The sequence below is a fragment of the Lissotriton vulgaris genome, chromosome 11 (assembly GCF_964263255.1).
Source record: "Lissotriton vulgaris chromosome 11, aLisVul1.2, whole genome shotgun sequence".
Taxonomy (NCBI): Eukaryota; Metazoa; Chordata; class Amphibia; order Caudata; family Salamandridae; genus Lissotriton; species Lissotriton vulgaris.
The window spans coordinates 859,955,813-859,975,427 of NC_141699.1; the positions used below are offsets into that span (position 1 = coordinate 859,955,813).

At 45.9% G+C, this 19,615-nt stretch overlaps 1 protein-coding gene across 3 annotated transcripts in view; it reads right to left on the reverse strand.

The window, feature by feature from the left end:
- Positions 1–19,615, reverse strand: part of D2HGDH (D-2-hydroxyglutarate dehydrogenase) — an 821,087-nt gene that overhangs the window by 115,059 nt on the left and 686,413 nt on the right. The window lies entirely within an intron of this gene.

Genomic DNA, 19,615 nt, shown 5'->3' on the forward strand with positions numbered 1-19,615 from the left:
TCAGACAACCCTTTTACTCGCTCCACTACTGGAGGATCAAAGATCTCAATAAGTGGTCGATCTGGATAATCAGTGGGGTTTCAGGTGGGGGTCCTGTAATGGGTGCAGCTTGCAGATCTACATTCGACCGCACACACAGGGTACCAGACATCACTCCACCCACACAACCTTGAGGATGTTTGACTCCAGCCACCGAACCCTTCATGGTCCACCCCCCCTTATTGCAGTTCTTCCTCAACTTTTTATAGGGTTTGGAGCAACTACCCTTGCAGGGACTAACAATACGTTTCCTTTTAATACGAGCAACTCCATCTGCTGCCTGAGATACTAGCACAGGCTGGGAAATAAGGGCCTCATTGCTAGGAGAGGAAGACAAGGTGTCTAGAGGAGCAGGGAGCTCAATCGGTCTTGGGTCTAGAGCTGGCAGGGTGGTCCCGGTCCCACCCTGGGCTATAGAAGATAGCCTATCCACACTAACCCTAATGGCATTTGCCCTTAGGTTATCACTGCCAGTGGAAACATTAAGCAAGGGATCAACAACATGTACAGGGGAGGGAACCAGAGCCAAGGGCCCCAATGAAGAACGTTTATGTGCAAGAGATTCTCGAGAGAGACAGCGCTCCGTCAGGGCAATCTCTTTCTCTACAATCGAAAATGCACGAGTAATGAACTGGTCCATGGTTCCAGTCACGGAACCATCTCCCCCCCTCAAGCTTTTTCCAGAGCGTGTTGACATCGACTTAAGAAAAAGGACCTAAGAATAGAAATATATGTATACTAGTGCAACCAATAGGGCTAACAAGATGATAAGAGACAGCAGTCCACAAACCTAAGGCCACCAGGCAACAGTTCTTAGGGGGTTGGCCCAGCCCAGCCCATCTCGGCCCCGGACGGCCACAGACGGCCCGCCCTTTGCCCTGGCTTCGCCCGGCTCGTCCCGCGTGCGTCCCGCGGAACGCGGTTCTGATTTTATGCACCTGAGCTGGGCTGGGCCCTTGCAGGAGGGTATGATTCTCTCCCGTTGCCTACTTGCCAGTGTAGTCCGCTTGCCTCCTCGCCGGATCCCAAAAGATGCGAGCGTTTCCTGCGAAGCGGGAAACGCGAGGAATAATGTCTTTACTCTGCGGGGGGTGCGTGGTTCACCTCAGGACCGGAACCCCAAAAGCTGCTGCCTCAGTCTCCAAGATTCAGATAAAGCACTGAATGCCTCCCACGAAACGCCGTTCTGGTGCTGATTTTATGCACCTGGGCTGGGCTGGGCTGGGCGCTTGCAGGAGGGTGTGACTCTGTCCCGTTGCCTTCTGGCCAGTGAGGTCCACTTGCCTCCTCGCCGGGTCCCAAAAGATGCGAGCGTTTCCCGCGAAGCGGGAAATGCGAGGAATAATGTCTTTACTCTGTGGGGGGTGAGTGGTTCACCTACGGACCGTAATCCCAAAAGCTGCTGCCTCGGTCTCCAAGATTCAAATAAAGCACTGAATGCCTCCCACCATTTCAGTGATGTGGGGTAATGGGTATCGGTCAACTAGAATGTTACGATTAAGATCTCTCAAATCTATGCAGATGCGTAGTAGATTATCGTTGGGTTTGCGTGCTAAAAAAAACGGACTGAGGCGGAATGGGCTCAATAACGTGTGCATCACATTACCTTTGTAACTCTAACTTCAACTTATCTCTAGGGGTAAATGGTACGCTTCACGCCTTATGCACACACGGGACATTGTTGGACTTTAGTAAATGTGGTGTTCACATTTTTCTAAACACCACAGCTTTTCCCCAAATAATTTAGGAAATTTGGTGCCCCATTTGGTTTTCTCAGTATCTTCAGTTGTCAGCCGTTGTGGGTGGTTCGGGTCCAATGTGATGCCCAACATTTTTTGTACGCACCAGCCCAGCAATGCTCTACCTTTTTCCACCACATATACTTTGCTTGAAGCTACCTTACCCTTGTGAGACAAAGAACACTTATTAAAAACTAACAATGGGAGCTTAACTCCACAATACCCTACAGGTTCAACATCTGGTGTGTCCAACTGGTGACTCCCTACCTTCTCACATGTGTTCTTATCTATGATGGTATAAGGGGAGCAAGAGTCTGCCCAAACAGTTATTTTAGTACCATTGATGCCTGAACCACATTTGGGTGGGTTGTATCCCTCCGATACATCATTAATAACATTGTCACAAATAACCATTACTTCTACTTCCCCTTCTTTGTCAGAATTGTCCTCCTCAGAATTCTCTCTGATGGCATTGACTGGGCGCTTCCATTCTGGGACGGTTAAAGATCCGGCCCTATACAACCATGCTGAGTGACCAATCTTTTTTGCATTTATAGCATTTTGCTTTAAATGCAAAACATTTGTCGGAATCCACAGTGTGTCTCATACTGCCACATCTGCAGCACACATTATTAGTTTTGGGTATAGTGGTTTTAGTGTTACCTTCCTTCTTTTTAGAGGAATTCTTCTCCAACACACACACATTGGCTATGACAGCCTTCTCCGAGCTTAGCTCTTTGATTTATTTTGAAGTATTCTCGACCCGCCTTTCTACTTCTATAGTTTTTTGTAGGGAGGGATCTTTCAAATTTAGTAATCTTTCTTGAATTTTAATATTGCTTGTTCTATTTATAAATTGATCCCTTATAATCTCCTCGTGTAGGTCTCTGAATTTGCAGGTGGCAGCAAGGGTTCTCAATACAGAAATATACTGCTCTACAGACTCCCCGGGTAGCTGGGATCGAGAGAAAGACTTGTGCCTTTCTACTACAATGCTGACCTTTTTGCCATAATTTTCTTCTAGTGCTCTGACTACCTCAGCATACTCATCGATGGGCATTATTTCGTCGTAATGTATATTCTCCTCCTCAACCACTTCTTTACATTCACCTTCACTTGCATTCTCTCCTAGAATGACTTGTCTCTGCCCACTCTCTCCGAGACAGATAGAGATACCCTGGAGGCAGACATCACGTCGGAAGAGGTTAATAACGCTATCTTTGCCATCAAATTGGGTAAGGCCATGGGACCTAATGGAATCCCCATTGAATTCTTGAAGGGCATGGCTCTTGGTATAACCCCTCACCTAAAAAATATGTTTGAGGAGAGCCGGGAGAGAGGTACTCTACCACTCGATCAGAGGTTGGCCTCCATAGTTGTTATTCATAAACCAAAAAAACTGGTCACAGATTGCGGATCGTATAGGTCGATCTCTTTAATCAGTACGGAAGCCAAGGTACTGGCGAAATTTGGCGACTAGACTTCTCACGGTCCTCCCGTCGCTGATTCATGATGACTAATCAGGATTCCTCCCGGGTCGCAACACAGCCTTGAATCTCCGAAGGGGAAATAATGTCTTGGGGAGAAAGTCCTGTATACAGGAGGCGGCCGCAATCCTTTCTCTTGACGCCACAATGGCGTTCGACTCGATCGAGTGGTCTTATCTCTTTGAGGTTCTAACGAGATTCGGTTTGGGTCTAATTTTATCCAGTGGATCAGGCTGTTGTATACGGACCTATTGGGACAAGTGCGGGTCAATAACCACACATCCCGTCAATTTCCGCTGCACAGGGGGACCAGACAGGGCTGCCCCCTATCACCACTACTATTCGCACTGACCCTGGAACCACTGGTCCATTGGATTCGCACTGACGCCTCTATTCTGGGTCAAAAGTGGAGTGATGATATGACCGATAAGATCTCCCTCTATGCGGACGATATTTTAGTCTACGTGGCCTCCCCCAGAACTTCCATGAACAGCTTACTCCATGTCATTACAAATTTCGGGAAATATTCTCGCTATTCCATCAATTGGTCTAAATCAGTGTTATATGTATTGTACGTCCCCCCGCCCACCCTGCCCTGAGGTTATTCCATTACCCTGGCCCTCGACGGTTTTAAATATCTCGGCATCTTCATCACTTCAGATCCTAAACTTTTCTATGAGCGTAATCTTATGGGTCAATAAGCAACCCTCATTGAGGGTTGTCCCCCTGCGCACCGCTTCAATGTTACCAATTAGGTATTTCAATCAATAATCCAATAGGCTCAATTAAAGTTTGTTAAAGTTTTCTTTATGGATTTACACAAGTTCTGTTTTTCTTCATGGAACTGCAAATTTCATTCCAATGAACATTGTTTTTTATTCCAATCCAAACATTTATCATTCCACATGATCAATCCCAATGCATTTCGGACTGTGGTAGTCCTTCGTCAGGGGAATAATCTAAACAAAAAGGAAATGTAAGGTCTGAATTATGGGGGCACGTCATAATTTCATCCAAAGTAAACAAACAACTGTTATTCAACACCTTCCATTGTGACTGGATCAAATCACTAATCATGCACATTTCTCCAGGGTAGACCAAAAGTCAGGGAATCCGTGAACTAAGTGTCAGTCAACAAGAATGAATAAACAAACCTTCACCTCAAAGTGAGAAAGCGCTGAAACGAAGTGTAGTTATATAAAGAAAGCACCCAGTGTGACGCGCAATGTGTACACTCGAACGTGATCTAGGTGACAAACATTTAAAAATAATAACGCGCGGTGTTGGGATCATGTTTCCAAAGCAATCCTACACAAAATGGTATCTAAGCATGTTTCATTTTTCACACAGGAAGATGGCCATGGGGTTTCATTTAAGTATTTACTCGCGGCATAAGCACCTCGTGTCAGGGCCCATCCACGCGCCTGCATTACTGTGCCAAGAGGATGATATAACAGTAATTGAAAGTCGGGCGTAGAACAAACTACATTACCCAGAAGTCTCGGCGGAGGCTACTTTAGTCCCTGTGACACGCTTCCTGTTGCGTGTTATTCTGTTTCCTGATGCAGAGAGAAGGAAGGAGGTTCGTCTCGGGTGTCCCTCTTCACCGAGAAGGAAGCTGCCGAGGCGAAGGGTTCCGCATTCAGGTAGGAGCGGTTCCCCGCCCTTCCAAGACCGCCATTGAGCGGAGCGCTGTGGGGGCTCCCACGCGTTGCCGTGTCCGCAGCGCGCAGTGAAGAAACTGCGGCGCCTGTTAAACTAATTTAAAGACTGCAGCGGAGCGCAGTGGTTTTCCGCTACACGCTGCCGTTGGGCAAGCTGATCGCACCTTTGTTTTACTAGTGTGATATTTGTTTTGGACTAAAGAGCGGAGCGTAGTGGTAGAAGGAGCCACGCGCTGCCGTCTTTTCTGGCATTTCCATTTTGGTTCTTACTACCTTGGGTAGGAGGTGCACGGTGGCAGCAGCTGCTCCGTGTATCCAGTACAAGCGCTTGTAAGTGTGGAACTATTGTTTACAGTAACGCTTGCGGAGCACGGTGGTGGTCGCAACTGCGTGTTGCCGTGTAAGCACATATTCATGTCCAGAGGAGGTTGTGCTCTTACAGTATTTAGACATTCTTTTACTGTTCAACAACCTGCTATGATTGTGGAGTTTTCTTATTTCTCGTGCCTGTGATTCCTTATGAGACTTCGTGTGATAATACCAAGCAGAGCGGAGTGCTGTGGTTTTTGCTTCCCACGCATTACCGTGTCTGTTGGTCAACACTGCAGCTTCTAAACATTCTCTCCCCTGTGTTCAGTTATTCTTTTGAACTGCTTTATCCGGAACTCCTTATTTCGGATAGCTCAAGCTCTTGCTCAGGTATAAGGAAGGGTCTATTCTGGTTCATTTGTGTTGGCCTCATATATGAGATTGGTTCTTAATTTATGCATATTCCCTATAGGGCTCAAGCGTATTTCATCAGATCAGAGAACACCATTTTACCAAGTCCTGCATTATCTCACAGGTATCTAGTTTCTTGGGGTAGGAGTTGGATATTAGCTGTGTTGGTTGTACGGTGTTCTTACCTCTGTATGTTCTGTTGTTTCAGGTACTTCCCTTTCCCAGCAGACCCCTTCCTTCCCTTCCCTGTTTATTATTTTGCATTTACCCCTCACCTAATGGCTCAAATCCTCTGTTGACATTATCAGAGTGTTTGTGACGTTTGGAGGTGGGCTTTATATTCATCATCCGGATCCCGTGGAGCGTACCTGACAGAATAACACGCCCACGAATAATAGCTACACCCGATCCGGGTGGGGACTATATGGCTACCTTGGAGGATGTGCTTCAGGCCTTGGTGTTGGTGCAACAGGAACTTGTTGCTTCCAAGGCCGAGGCCACTGCTCTAAAAGAAAAGGTGGATAGGTTAAGTAGGAACCCCTTCGATGCCTCTCCCTCACAAATCCAGGTCACTGTACCACCTCCCATACCCCTTGCCAGTCCAGAAAGATATTCAGGGGATCCAGCAAAAACACAGGTGTTCCTGACACAAGTATTGATGCATTTTTCGTGCAAACCGGCCTCCTTCCCGACCAACCACTCCAGAGTGGCTTTTGCCATTTCCTATTTAATTGGTGATGCGGCTAATTGGGCAGTTCCATTGGTACGCAATGATGACCCGGTATTAAGCAACTGGACTGCGTTTTGGGCTGAATTTGAACGTGTGTTTGATCGACGAGCCACTACCTTCAGTGCAGACAGGGAACTACTTACGCTTAGACAAGGAAAAAGAGATTTGATATCCTATCTAACGGACTTCAATAGGCTGATAGCCGAAACGGCTTGGCCAGAGGAAAAGAGAATGTCCCTTTTTTATAAAGGATTGAGGGACGGGCTTAAGGACATCATAGCTCAGATAGATCCTCAGCCAGCTACCTGTAAAGACATGATTAACCTGACCTTACGTCTGGATGGTAGGATGAGTGACAGAGGGGGTGACAGGAGACGTTGGGACAGGGGGTATTCTGGGTCCGACTCCAGTCCACGCAGGGCGCTAACGTCCACTGAGTCAAGTTCTGAACCTATGGAGTTAGGGGCCGTCAAAACCCCTTTGTGCAAAGAAGAGAAGGAACATCGTCGAGCCTTGGGTTTGTGTCTTTATTGCGGGAAAAAGGGTCACTATGTTAGGGATTGCCCTACCAAACCCAAGACGAGTGGAGTATGGAATCGCAACAAAAGGTTGGCCATTACTGTAAGGGGATCTAAGGAAGAAGAAGAAAAGGTAGACACTGCTTTAGAATTCAGGGCCCCCCAGTATCAGATCCCATCGTTGTCTGTGCTGACTCTGCTAGAAACAGAAACTCACATACTCCTTCCCATGTGTCTGGAGAGCCAGTCACAAAACCATCAGGTGAGAGTGATGATCGACTCAGGAGCCACTGGGAATTTTATTGATAACGGGCTGGTAACTGCTCTGTCCTTAGTACGAGTGCCAAGAGACATTCCTGAGGACGTACTAGCAGTGGATGGGAAGCCGTTGAAGTCAGGAAAAATCACGGAACAAACAGACACGCTAGTGTTGTCCGTGGAAATACCCGAAGGTCTTCACAGAGAGGAACTGACTCTGAATATAATTGAGGAGCCTCAATACGAGGTTATTTTGGGAATGCCCTGGTTGAGTCACCATAACCCCACGATTGACTGGAGGTCGAAGGAGGTCCGGTTTGAATCTGAGGAATGCAGAGAGCATTTGGTTTCCTCTCATGGAACGACCGCTGCTGTGTCCTTTCTACCATTGTTAGTAGCCACTGCTGCTGAGAAAATGGTGGTCTTGCCCCCACAGTATAAGGGCTTTGAGGAGGTATTCAGTGAAAGTTTGGCGGAACAACTGCCTCCTCATCGTCCCTACGATTGCCGAATAGATCTAGTTGATGGGGCTACACTACCTTCTTGTCGTGTATATGCACTCTCGGTCCCTGAGACAGCGCACTTGAGGGAATATCTTGACCATTACGTGGATATTGGGTTTATTCGCCCCTCGAGATCCCCAGCTGCTTCTCCTTTGTTTTTTATCAAAAAAGCCAATGGGGAGTTGAGAGCGTGTGTCGATTACAGGGTGTTAAATAAGAATACTGTTAGAAACCGATACCCTTTGCCCCTAATATCAGTTCTGTTGGATCAGGTGAAGGATGCAAGAATATACACTCGGCTAGACTTGAGAGGTGCTTACCACCTGGTCCGGGTAAAGGAAGGCGATGAATGGAAGACTGCCTTCAAGACCCGTTACGGTCTTTTTGAGTATACCGTCATGCCGTTTGGGTTGTGTAACGCCCCTGCGGCATTTCAGTATTTCCTAAATGATGTCCTGAAGGAGTTTGTTGATGTTTGTGCGGTTGTCTATATAGACGACATCCTTATTTATTCTGACAACACCACACAACACCATGCTCAGGTGTCTCAAGTTTTGCAGAGACTAGGGGAGAACAGACTGTTTTGCAAACTATCCAAGTGCGAGTTTGATGTGTATGAAGTGGAATTCCTTGGAGTGGTGTTGAGTCATTCGGGTTTGCAGATGTCTGAGAGAAAGGTGAAGGCAGTACAGGAATGGCCAGTCCCGGCAAGTGTTAAGGACGTACAAAGATTTCTAGGGTTCTCAAACTACTACCGTAGATTCATAGTACAGTTCTCTCAGGTGGCTGCCCCTCTGTCTCGATTATTAAGAAAAGGGGTTCCTTTCCTCTGGACAGATGTTACTGAGGAAGCCTTCCAGACCCTAAAAACTGCTTTTACTACGGCACCGATCCTGGCACACCCTAAGCCGGAGCATCCATTCATAGTCGAAGCTGATGCTTCGGATGAAGCGGTAGGGGCTATTTTGTCTCAAAGGGATCACCTCACGGGGCAGTTACATCCCGTAGCGTACCTCTCAAAGAAACTCAGCCTGGCAGAAAAGAACTAAACTATAGCGGAAAAGGAACTGCTAGCCATCAAAAAGGCATTTCAGGAATGGCGTCAATATTTGTGGGGGGCTGCGTTTCCTGTTACTGTTTACTCCGACCACCGAAATTTACAGTATATGAAAACAGCACGCAATCTCTCTCAGAGACAAATGAGGTGGATGCTGTTTTTCTCCGAGTACGACTTCTTTATCACCTTTCGTCCTGGGGCTGACAATAGAAAGGCTGATACCCTATCCAGACAACATCAGGGGGAGGACTCAGCAGAAATAACTAGGCTTGAGTCCATTGTGAATCCAGACAAGGTTGTGTGTGTGATACACGCTGATTCATTCTTGGATCGCATCAGTCGAGCGAAGACTCCGGGGGAGTGGGTGGTGTGGGCCACCCAGGGGAGAGGTCGCACGATAAAGAAAGGACTTCCTTTTCAAAACACCAATATGTTTCTCCCAGATGATGCTACAAAAAAGACTGCTTTTGACTGGTGTCACGATTCTCAGTTGGCAGGACACCAAGGGGTGTGCAAGACGGTGCAGTTGATGCAAAGGTACTTTTGGTGGGACACAGTCAAGAGAGACGTTGTCGCATGGGTGAGATCGTGTAGCGAATGTGCCATGGCCAAGAATGAGACCGGGAAAAGGAAAGGTTTGTTGCTTCCACTACCAACTCCTAAAAAACCTTGGCAGACCATTAGCCTAGATTTTGTCACCGGGTTACCTCCGGATCAAGGAATGACCGCCATCTTAGTGGTGATTGATAGTCTTACAAAATTGGGTCATTTCGTTCCCTGCGTGAATCTGCCTACGGCAGGACAGACAGCACAACTGCTGTTGTCCAACATCATCAGGCTACACGGGGTACCCGAGGTCATTATTTCAGATAGGGGTCCACAGTTCATTGCCAGATTTTGGAAGTTTTGGTGTCAGGCCTTAGGTATTCGTTCCTCCCTTTCAACCAGCTTCCATCCGCAGACGGACGGACAAACGGAAAGGTTGAACCAAACCCTGAAGCAGTATCTCAGGTGCTACGCTGCAGAAGCCCATGACTCATGGGTTTCGTTATTATGGATGGCGGAGGTGGCCTATAATAACGCCTGGCACTGTTCCCTGGGTGTGTCTCCGTTTTGTGCTACATACGGGTATGATGCTAAGATTCTTCCCATTTCCATCCCTGAAGTAGTAGCCAATCAGCCTACGGTTTTGGGTCAGATGCGTAAAGTGCAAGCCCTACACAAGAAAATCAGTGTTCACCTAGCTAAGGCTAAGAGAGAGTACAAGACATATGAAGATCGACACAGGAAACAGGGACCAACGTATGCCGTGGGGGATAAAGTATGGCTTTCAACTAGGAACATCAAATTTAAACTCCGCAGCATCTTTCACCCCAAGTTCATAGGGCCCTATGTGGTGTTAAAGAAGATCAATCCGGTAGCCTATAAATTGAAACTGCCTGGTTCCCTTCGCATTCACCCTGTCTTTCATTGTAGCCTGTTGAAACCTGCATTTTCGGACAGACGCAGGGCTCCCCCTCCTGTGTTGTGTGATGGGGGCTTTGAATACGTGGTGCGGAGCATCAAGGATTCCAAGTACAGAAGGGGTGTGTTGTGGTACCTGGTGTCGTGGAAGGGGTATTCAGTTGAGGACGACTCCTGGGAACCGGTGTCCAACATCCACGCCACTGAGGCTATCCGATCCTTCCATCGAAGGTTTCCTACGCGGCCTGGGCCTAGTAGGCGCTAAGAGGAGGACATACTGTCAGGGCCCGTCCACGCGCCTGCATTACTGTGCCAAGAGGATGATATAACAGTAATTGAAAGTCGGGCGTAGAACAAACTACATTACCCAGAAGTCTCGGCGGAGGCTACTTTAGTCCCTGTGACACGCTTCCTGTTGCGTGTTATTCTGTTTCCTGATGCAGAGAGAAGGAAGGAGGTTCGTCTCGGGTGTCCCTCTTCACCGAGAAGGAAGCTGCCGAGGCGAAGGGTTCCGCATTCAGGTAGGAGCGGTTCCCCGCCCTTCCAAGACCGCCATTGAGCGGAGCGCTGTGGGGGCTCCCACGAGTTGCCGTGTCCGCAGCGCGCAGTGAAGAAACTGCGGCGCCTGTTAAACTAATTTAAAGACTGCAGCGGAGCGCAGTGGTTTTCCGCTACACGCTGCCGTTGGGCAAGCTGATCGCACCTTTGTTTTACTAGTGTGATATTTGTTTTGGACTAAAGAGCGGAGCGTAGTGGTAGAAGGAGCCACGCGCTGCCGTCTTTTCTGGCATTTCCATTTTGGTTCTTACTACCTTGGGTAGGAGGTGCACGGTGGCAGCAGCTGCTCCGTGTATCCAGTACAAGCGCTTGCAAGTGTGGAACTATTGTTTACAGTAACGCTTGCGGAGCACGGTGGTGGTCGCAACTGCGTGTTGCCGTGTAAGCACATATTCATGTCCAGAGGAGGTTGTGCTCTTACAGTATTTAGACATTCTTTTACTGTTCAACAACCTGCTATGATTGTGGAGTTTTCTTATTTCTCGTGCCTGTGATTCCTTATGAGACTTCGTGTGATAATACCAAGCAGAGCGGAGTGCTGTGGTTTTTGCTTCCCACGCATTACCGTGTCTGTTGGTCAACACTGCAGCTTCTAAACATTCTCTCCCCTGTGTTCAGTTATTCTTTTGAACTGCTTTATCCGAAACTCCTTATTTCGGATAGCTCAAGCTCTTGCTCAGGTATAAGGAAGGGTCTATTCTGGTTCATTTGTGTTGGCCTCATATATGAGATTGGTTCTTAATTTATGCATATTCCCTATAGGACTCAAGCGTATTTCATCAGATCAGAGAACACCATTTTACCAAGTCCTGCATTATCTCACAGGTATCTAGTTTCTTGGGGTAGGAGTTGGATATTAGCTGTGTTGGTTGTACGGTGTTCTTACCTCTGTATGTTCTGTCGTTTCAGGTACTTCCCTTTCCCAGCAGACCCCTTCCTTCCCTTCCCTGTTAATTATTTTCCATTTACCCCTCACCTAATGGCTCAAATCCTCTGTTGACATTATCAGAGTGTTTGTGACGTTTGGAGGTGGGCTTTATATTCATCATCCGGATCCCGTGGAGCGTACCTGACACCTCGCTAGTGTAGAGATCGTAATTGGGGAGTGATCGTACCAGTAATAGTACAACAACATGCACAAAGTAGAGAAAGTTGAAGCGGCGGTTAAACTTACATGAAACCGCTGCTCGACCCCGCGAACATCGCGTGTTTTCAAACTCCGGGCTCGGTACAGAGCGGCTAGAGATTAATAAAGTTAACTGGTGGTGATGTGTGGTCATAGAAAAAGGACTACGTAATCAAGTAAAATGGTAGGGGCCATCTTGGACAGGTTACCAACGTGAGGAATTACCAAAAAGGTGAATCGGCATACACATAAACATAAAACGAGAAGAGAATGAGGGATATGTCATAATACATCCTGATAAAACTGTGGTACACATGATAAGAAAAAATAAAAAATATGACAATATAGAGACCATCCAAATATGTAAAATGTGAAATGCACGAACAAAGCATCCTGAAAGAAAAAGTAGACAAGAAACATATACATCTGGTGACATTATAGGTACAGAAAAGGGGGTGGTGATGAACAGAGTGTCTGAATTAAGCAGACCACTCTTACCCAGTCCAAAGATCAGGGCTTTATCCATCACCGTTTTTTTAGCTCACTGCACCATCCCAGCTCAGAACTTGGCTATATGCAAATTAGTCTGACCCTGGCCCAGTGCATTATGGGAACAGGGCAGACCAAACTACCAAGCCAATTCTTATACTGGGAAGGAAACAAGCTACCGGGGACCGGTTTCTGGCATTTCAGCCGTCTTCGGCCCGGCTTGCTTGAATCCTGATGGTGCAATGAGCTAGGGACTCACATCTGAGTATACCCTTCCACGCTTATGGTGGACAAAAATGATTCAGAAAAGGGGGTGGTGATGAACAGATGGTCTGAATTAAGCAGACCACTCTTACCCAGTCCAAAGATCAGGGCTTTATCCATCACCGTTTTTTAGCTCACTGCGCCATCCCAGCTCAGAACTTGGCTATATGCAAATTAGTCTGACCCTGGCCCAGTGCATCATGGGAACAGGGAAGACCAAACTACCAAGCCAATTCTTGTACTGGGAAGGAAACAAGCTACCGGGGACCGGTTTCTGGCATTTCAGCCGTCTTCGGCCCGGCTTGCTTGAATCCTGATGGTGCAATGAGCTAGGGACTCACATCTGAGTATACCCTTCCACGCTTATGGTGGACAAAAATGATTCAGAAAAGGGGGTGGTGATGAACAGAGTGTCTGAATTAAGCAGACCACTCTTACTCCATCCGATCATTTAACCCTGTCGGTTGCATAGAGCACAGGTAACGAATCCAAAAATTCTCTCTTTGCAGGAGTTTGTTCTTGTGGTTAACCCCTTGGGTGTGTGCTACATTTTCCAGCACCGTGAACTGTAGTTGGGCTACATTATGTCTGTATTCCAGAAAGTGACTGGCTACGGTGAATTTACTGTTGTGTGTCCGAATGTTACTCTTGTGCTCCAAGATCCTAGTACGAATTTTTCTATCTGTGTGTCCCACATAAGTAAGACCACAAGGACATTTGAGTAGGTAAATGACACTTTCAGTGTTACAGGTTGCATTGACTTTCAATCGGATTTTATTGCCTTTCATCCTGCCTGTTATCCTGCTCGTTTAACCCATGAAGTACAGTATCCAAACAACTCATCCATTTGCTTTCCCTTATATTGAGGATGGAAACAATACTACCTCCCCGTGGTCCCAAAGAAACTTTTTCTAGCACCACCCATTTTAGCGCATCTACTGTGTGACCAGCCCTTCTGTAGTGATCTACTAGGGGTGCACCTTCAATATGAACATCTGACCCCTGTTTGGTTTTAGGTATGTTTTACCGTCTCTTATTCCGAGGAATATTGGCTATGTACAGTGGTCGTAAAGTCACTATACACTTCCATTCCACATGACCTTGGCTTGGAAGCCATCGAAAATTCTCTGCTTAACTCCGAAATTGATATGAACCTCCAAACCTTTTTGATGGAACTATTGGTTTTCACACTTTATCAGAGCTATTTTGTTTGGGATGACACCTGCTATCTCCAGCTCAATGGAACATCTATGGGCAATTGTGCTGACCCCAGCATATGCAAATTTATTCATGCATTACTTTGAACAACAAAACATACTCAATCAATCAGATTGGATGGACTGTGGGAAATTATACACCCGCTATATTGATGACATTTTCATCTTGTGGTCAGGTCCTCTCAATAAATTGTCTAAATTTCTATCTTACCTTAACACCATCAATGACCGAATACAATTCACTTGGAATGTGAATGACAAAATGGTTACTTTTTTGGATGTACAGGTGAAATTAGAGAACAATAAAATCATTACGGCCTTATATCGGAAAGAAACAGATCGGAACAGTATCCTTCAGTATACCAGCTTTCACAGACTGAATTTGAAAAATAACTTACCATTATCTCAACTAATGAGGATTAAACGCATCGTCTCTGACCCTGAAGATTGCAAAAAACATCTAGAAGCAGAATGTCGAAGATTTCAAGAACGTGGTTACCCTTTGGAGGTCATTAAGACAGCTCAAGACAAATGTAACTCAATGAAAAGAGAAGACATGCTGGTCTCCAAACCTAAAGAACCTAATAAACGAGCTATTGTGATCTCTAAATATTCTACCTTGAGTAACAAATATCGACAAATGATCATGAGACATTGGCACCTTCTAAGCAAAGAACCAGACTTCAGAGGATTATTTGAGCAACCACCTATGTTCGCGTATACACGAGGACCTAACATCAAAGAACTCTTGACCCGTTCTACTGGAGAAACCAAAACTATGACATTCAAAGGTTTACAGCCCTGCTACAACTGTAGCAACTGTAATAATGTAATGAAAGGAAACATTCTGTATCATCCGATGAAAGGCAATAAAATCCGATTGAAAGTCAATGTAACCTGTAACACTGAAAGTGTCATTTACCTACTCAAATGTCCTTGTGGTCTTACTTATGTTGGACACACAGATAGAAAAATTCGTACTAGGATCTTGGAGCACAAGAGTAACATTCGGACACACAACAGTAAATCCACCGTAGCCAGTCACTTTCTGAAATACAGACATATTGTAGCCCAACTACAGTTCACGGTGCTGGAAAATGTAGCACACACCCAAGGGGTTAACCACAAGAACAAACTCCTGCAAAGAGAGAATTTTTGGATTCGTTACCTGTGCTCTATGCAACCGACAGGGTTAAATGATCGGATGGAATTCGTATGCTACCTATAATGTCACCAGATGTATATGTTTCTTGTCTACTTTTTCTTTCAGGATGCTTTGTTCGTGCATTTCACATTTTACATATTTGGATGGTCTCTATATTGTCATATTTTTTATTTTTTATTATCATGTGTACCACAGTTTTATCAGGATGTATTATGACATATCCCTCATTCTCTTCTCGTTTTATGTTTAAGTGTATGCCGATTCACCTTTTTGGTAATTCCTCACGTTGGTAACCTGTTCCAAGATGGCCCCCACCATTTTACTTGATTACGTAGTCCTTTTTCAATGACCACACATCACCACCAGTTAACTTTATTAATCTCTAGCCGCTCTGTACCGAACCAGCGTTTGAACACACGCGAGGTTCGCGTGGTGCGAGCAGCGGTTTCATGTAAGTTTAACCGCCGCTTCAACTTTCTCTACTTTGTGCATGTTTTTGTACTATTACTGGAACGATCACTCCCCAATTACGATCTCTACACTAGCGAGGTTCGTATGCCGCAAGTAAATACTTAAATGAAACCCCATGGCCATCTTCCTGTGTGAAAAATGAAACATGCTTAGATACCATTTTGTGTAGGATTGCTTTGGAAACATGATCCCAACACCGCGCGTTATTATTTTTAAATGTTTGTCACCTAGATCACGTTCGAGTGTACACATTGCGCGTCACACTGGGTGCTTTCTTTATATAACTACACTTCGTTTCACTGCTTTCTCACTTTGAGGTGAAGGTTTGGTTATTCATTCTTGTTGACTGACACTTAGTTCACGGATTCCCTGACTTTTCGTCTACCCTGGAGAAATGTGCATGATTAGTGATTTGATCCAGTCACACTGGAAGGTGTTGAATAACAGTTGTTTGTTTACTTTGGATGAAAGTATGACGTGCCCCCATAATTCAGACCTTACATTTCCTTTTTGTTTAGATTATTCCCTTGACGAAGGACTACCACAGTCCGAAATGCATTGGAATTGATCATGTGGAATGATAAATGTTTGGATTGGAATAAAAAACAATGTTCATTGGAATGAAATTTGCAATTCCATGAAGAAAAACAGAACTTGTGTAATCCATAAAGAAAAACTTTAACAAACTTTAATTGAGCCTATTGGATTATTGATTGAAATACCTAATTGGTAACATTGAAGCGGTGCGCAGGGGGACAACCCTCAATGAGGGTTGCTTATTGATGATTAGTTGACGCTGGATTGCCCAGGAAGTGAAGCCCCAGCCTTGCACGCTACAACTTCGCACATAGAACACTTTGTTTGCCATATATTGCGGTGCGAGTCCTATAACTTAATTATTTGACGTAATCTTATGGGCCCATTGCAAAGATTGCATGATGATATCTCCCATTGGAGATATCTGCCTCTGTCCCTCCCCAGTAGGGCAGCCCTATTCAAAATGTTGCTACTCCCCCGATTTCTATACGCTCTCCAGAACTGCCTGTTTCCCATCGCAGACTCCTATTTTAATGCGTTGGACGGAGATCTGCGTCTCTTATAGTGGGATGGGAAGGCACCTTGTATCGCCCCCCGTAAGCTCACCAAGGGATGGTATGACGGTGGCATTGCCCTACCCGACATGCGCCTATATTATTGGGCGTCCCAACTGGTGGCCACAAATTACTGGATTCATGGATCACCCACAAATCCGGCATTTCATCTGGAACGCTATCAAACGGGACAAGAGGGCTACTTAGGGGCTCTATATAGTAAACCTACTCGAAATCAAAACGTGGGTCCAATGGCACAGACAATAGCCATATGGCATCGAGCTACTAAGAGCCTGGTTTGGTCTAACAAATTCACCAAGGCCACGCCACTATGGTCCTCACAGAACCTCGGCTTCCTTTACTTCCAACTGGGCTTTGACAAATGGGACACCATAGGCATATCCACACTGGGAGACTTAATACATAGAGGAAAACTTTTAACTTTCTCCGGCCTCCAGAAGAAACACGCGCTCACTCAGGGAGAAGCCTTTCGGTACCTGCAAATTAAACATGCCATTCTCACGAACATACCTGACCTCTCCTCCCTCCCAGAGGCCTCACCCCTCGAGGACAGACTACTCTCCGAACCTCTTTTGACAAAGGGAATATCATGTACATATCGTAAACTATGCAATAGTCTACCTGATTCTTTTCAAACCCTACGTGACAAATGGCAAGGTGACGTAGGACACCTAGAGGACGAAGACTGGCTAACGGCGCTGATGTTCCCCAGGGAAACAGCGATAAATCATCGCTTCCGCCTGATACAGCTGAAAAATTTACACAGGACGTATATGTCTGGTCCCCTATTGGCTAAGATAGGCGGACGCCCGGATGACCTGTGTCTAAGAGGATGTGGCCTGAATGGCACCTTTTATCATACCCTATGGGAGGGTCCTGTAATTCAACTGCTATGGACGGGGGCGACCAAGAAACTGATGGAGGCGCTGGGGAAACCAATCCCATTGTCACCCAAGGGGGGGATCCTCAATGTCTGGGGGGGCGACAGATCTGACGGAGAGAGAGCATCAATGGCTGGCCCTGGGATGTCTTCTCATTAAACGCTCGATGCACTGGGGCGCTCCTGAACATCTGCTGATAGTGGGATGGGTAGCAGAAATGGATAGATCTATGATTGCTGAGAAGACCATTTATAAACTTAGAGGTTGCCCCAAAAAATGGGACAAAAAGTGGGGGCACTGGAATGCTTATAGGGGCGAGATTTGCAGCTCTCCTACTGCTGACATGGCCATGGATAGAACTAGACCCTTACACCGAGACGCATGAGGATATTTGATATTTGTGACTGTACTGTATATCGTAGTATTCTCTGTATGTCATTATGCTATTGAATTGCTGATTCTGCTCTGTTTTTTATTTCAATAAATGTTATTTAAAAAAAAAATAGAATGACTTGTCTCTTATCTAAATTTATAGGTAGGGTTTTAAAAACTTTTCTGCCCTCTATCCCTAAGTTGTGCTTGAGTAGTGCCACCTTTCGGGAAGCTATCAAATCTTTCCCATAAACGGTCTCTATATAGGTCTCAAAATGACTCTATCCAATCTACCCATTGTAAAGTGGGTTCTGCAGAACTTTCTAAAAATGTGGGCTGAGCTATGATGGAAGACATGTTAATGCTGAGGACGCTACCTGACTGCGACATGTAAATAGTGCCTGTGACTTGAAGGTATTTCCAATCAACTGTTGTACACACTGTTAGCTCCAATAACACAATAAATAATGTTCCAATTAATAGTTATGCACGCTGTCAGTGTTCTGGTGACACAATAAATAATATTCCTGATTTAGGAACACCTGAAAGAGAAAGGGAAAAAAAAACCTAACAAAATCGATGTAGTCACCATAGTCTACGTAGGAGTCTGTAGTAGTCCTGGAAGTTGCACACAGTAGGCTCAGTCTTCTTATTACTCCTCGTATTGAACAAATAAATCTCTGCCTGCTGTTAGATGAAATTGCTGACTGGTTCAATCTCGATCTGCTGTTTGCTTTCTTGACACGCCGGTTCCGCCTTTGATATCACGTTGAACCCTTGTATTGGGTTGTTATGGTAACTGTAGGAAGGTGGATATCTGACTATATGGTCACCCCAACTTTCTGCCTAGTGTTTAGCTGGCTTTCGACTTAGTTGGCCTGGGATCCTAATCAGGGCCATAGGCTATCTGCTCTCACTGTAAAATGGACTCCATGTACTTTAGGTACATCTCCAATTGGATATTGGGTCACCTTATGAGCCCCTGTATAGTGTACCATAGGTACCCAGGGCATAGGTGCATCCAAGGCCTACCAGGGGCTGCGGCATGTATTATGCCACCCCTGGCTGGCCATCCACATTGACACAACTGGCTGATAACTCAGCTGGGGCAAGGTCGTGTAATCACCCCTTGCTTAGGTATAGTATCCCTATACCTACCATTACACATAGACACATATATACCTATAAGTCAATCCTATGGCAGGCCTTAACCATCCTGAAGGCAGAGTGTTTGGTTTTATGTGAGATGGTGCTCTAGCATGAGCTGAGCCTGTCTGCAGCTTTCGGAACCATGTCCTTATAGCTGTTCTATGATATAGCCATACCATATACTCTTAAGTGCATTATAATCCTCGTGGTTCATGCTAACTTTGGTTTGGCTTTATCGAAACATGTCGTGTAAGGTGTCATACGCTTTGGAATACTACCCCCTCGCCAGTTCTTGCAACGGGGGTAGCATTCCATCCTTCTAGAGGGAGAAGACATGCAGTTGTAGCTTTAATTAGTTAAAGTTAAACAGAGCCTCAGCATCACAAAATGGATGCTGCTGCCACAGACACAAGTCTGACCTCCTGCTGCTGGACGCAAAAGTACACTAACGTGGGTGCACTGTGGTAGCGAGGCTCACGCACCGATCTTATTGACTGCTTGCAGACAGAGGGACTCTTGGCTTTGGCAAGGTTGGGATGCTAAAGTGGGTGGGGGAAAGGGGGGGGGGGGGGGGGGGAATTGGGACTGTTAGACTAAGACCTGAGCACATGAGAAACATTGCGGACTCCTGA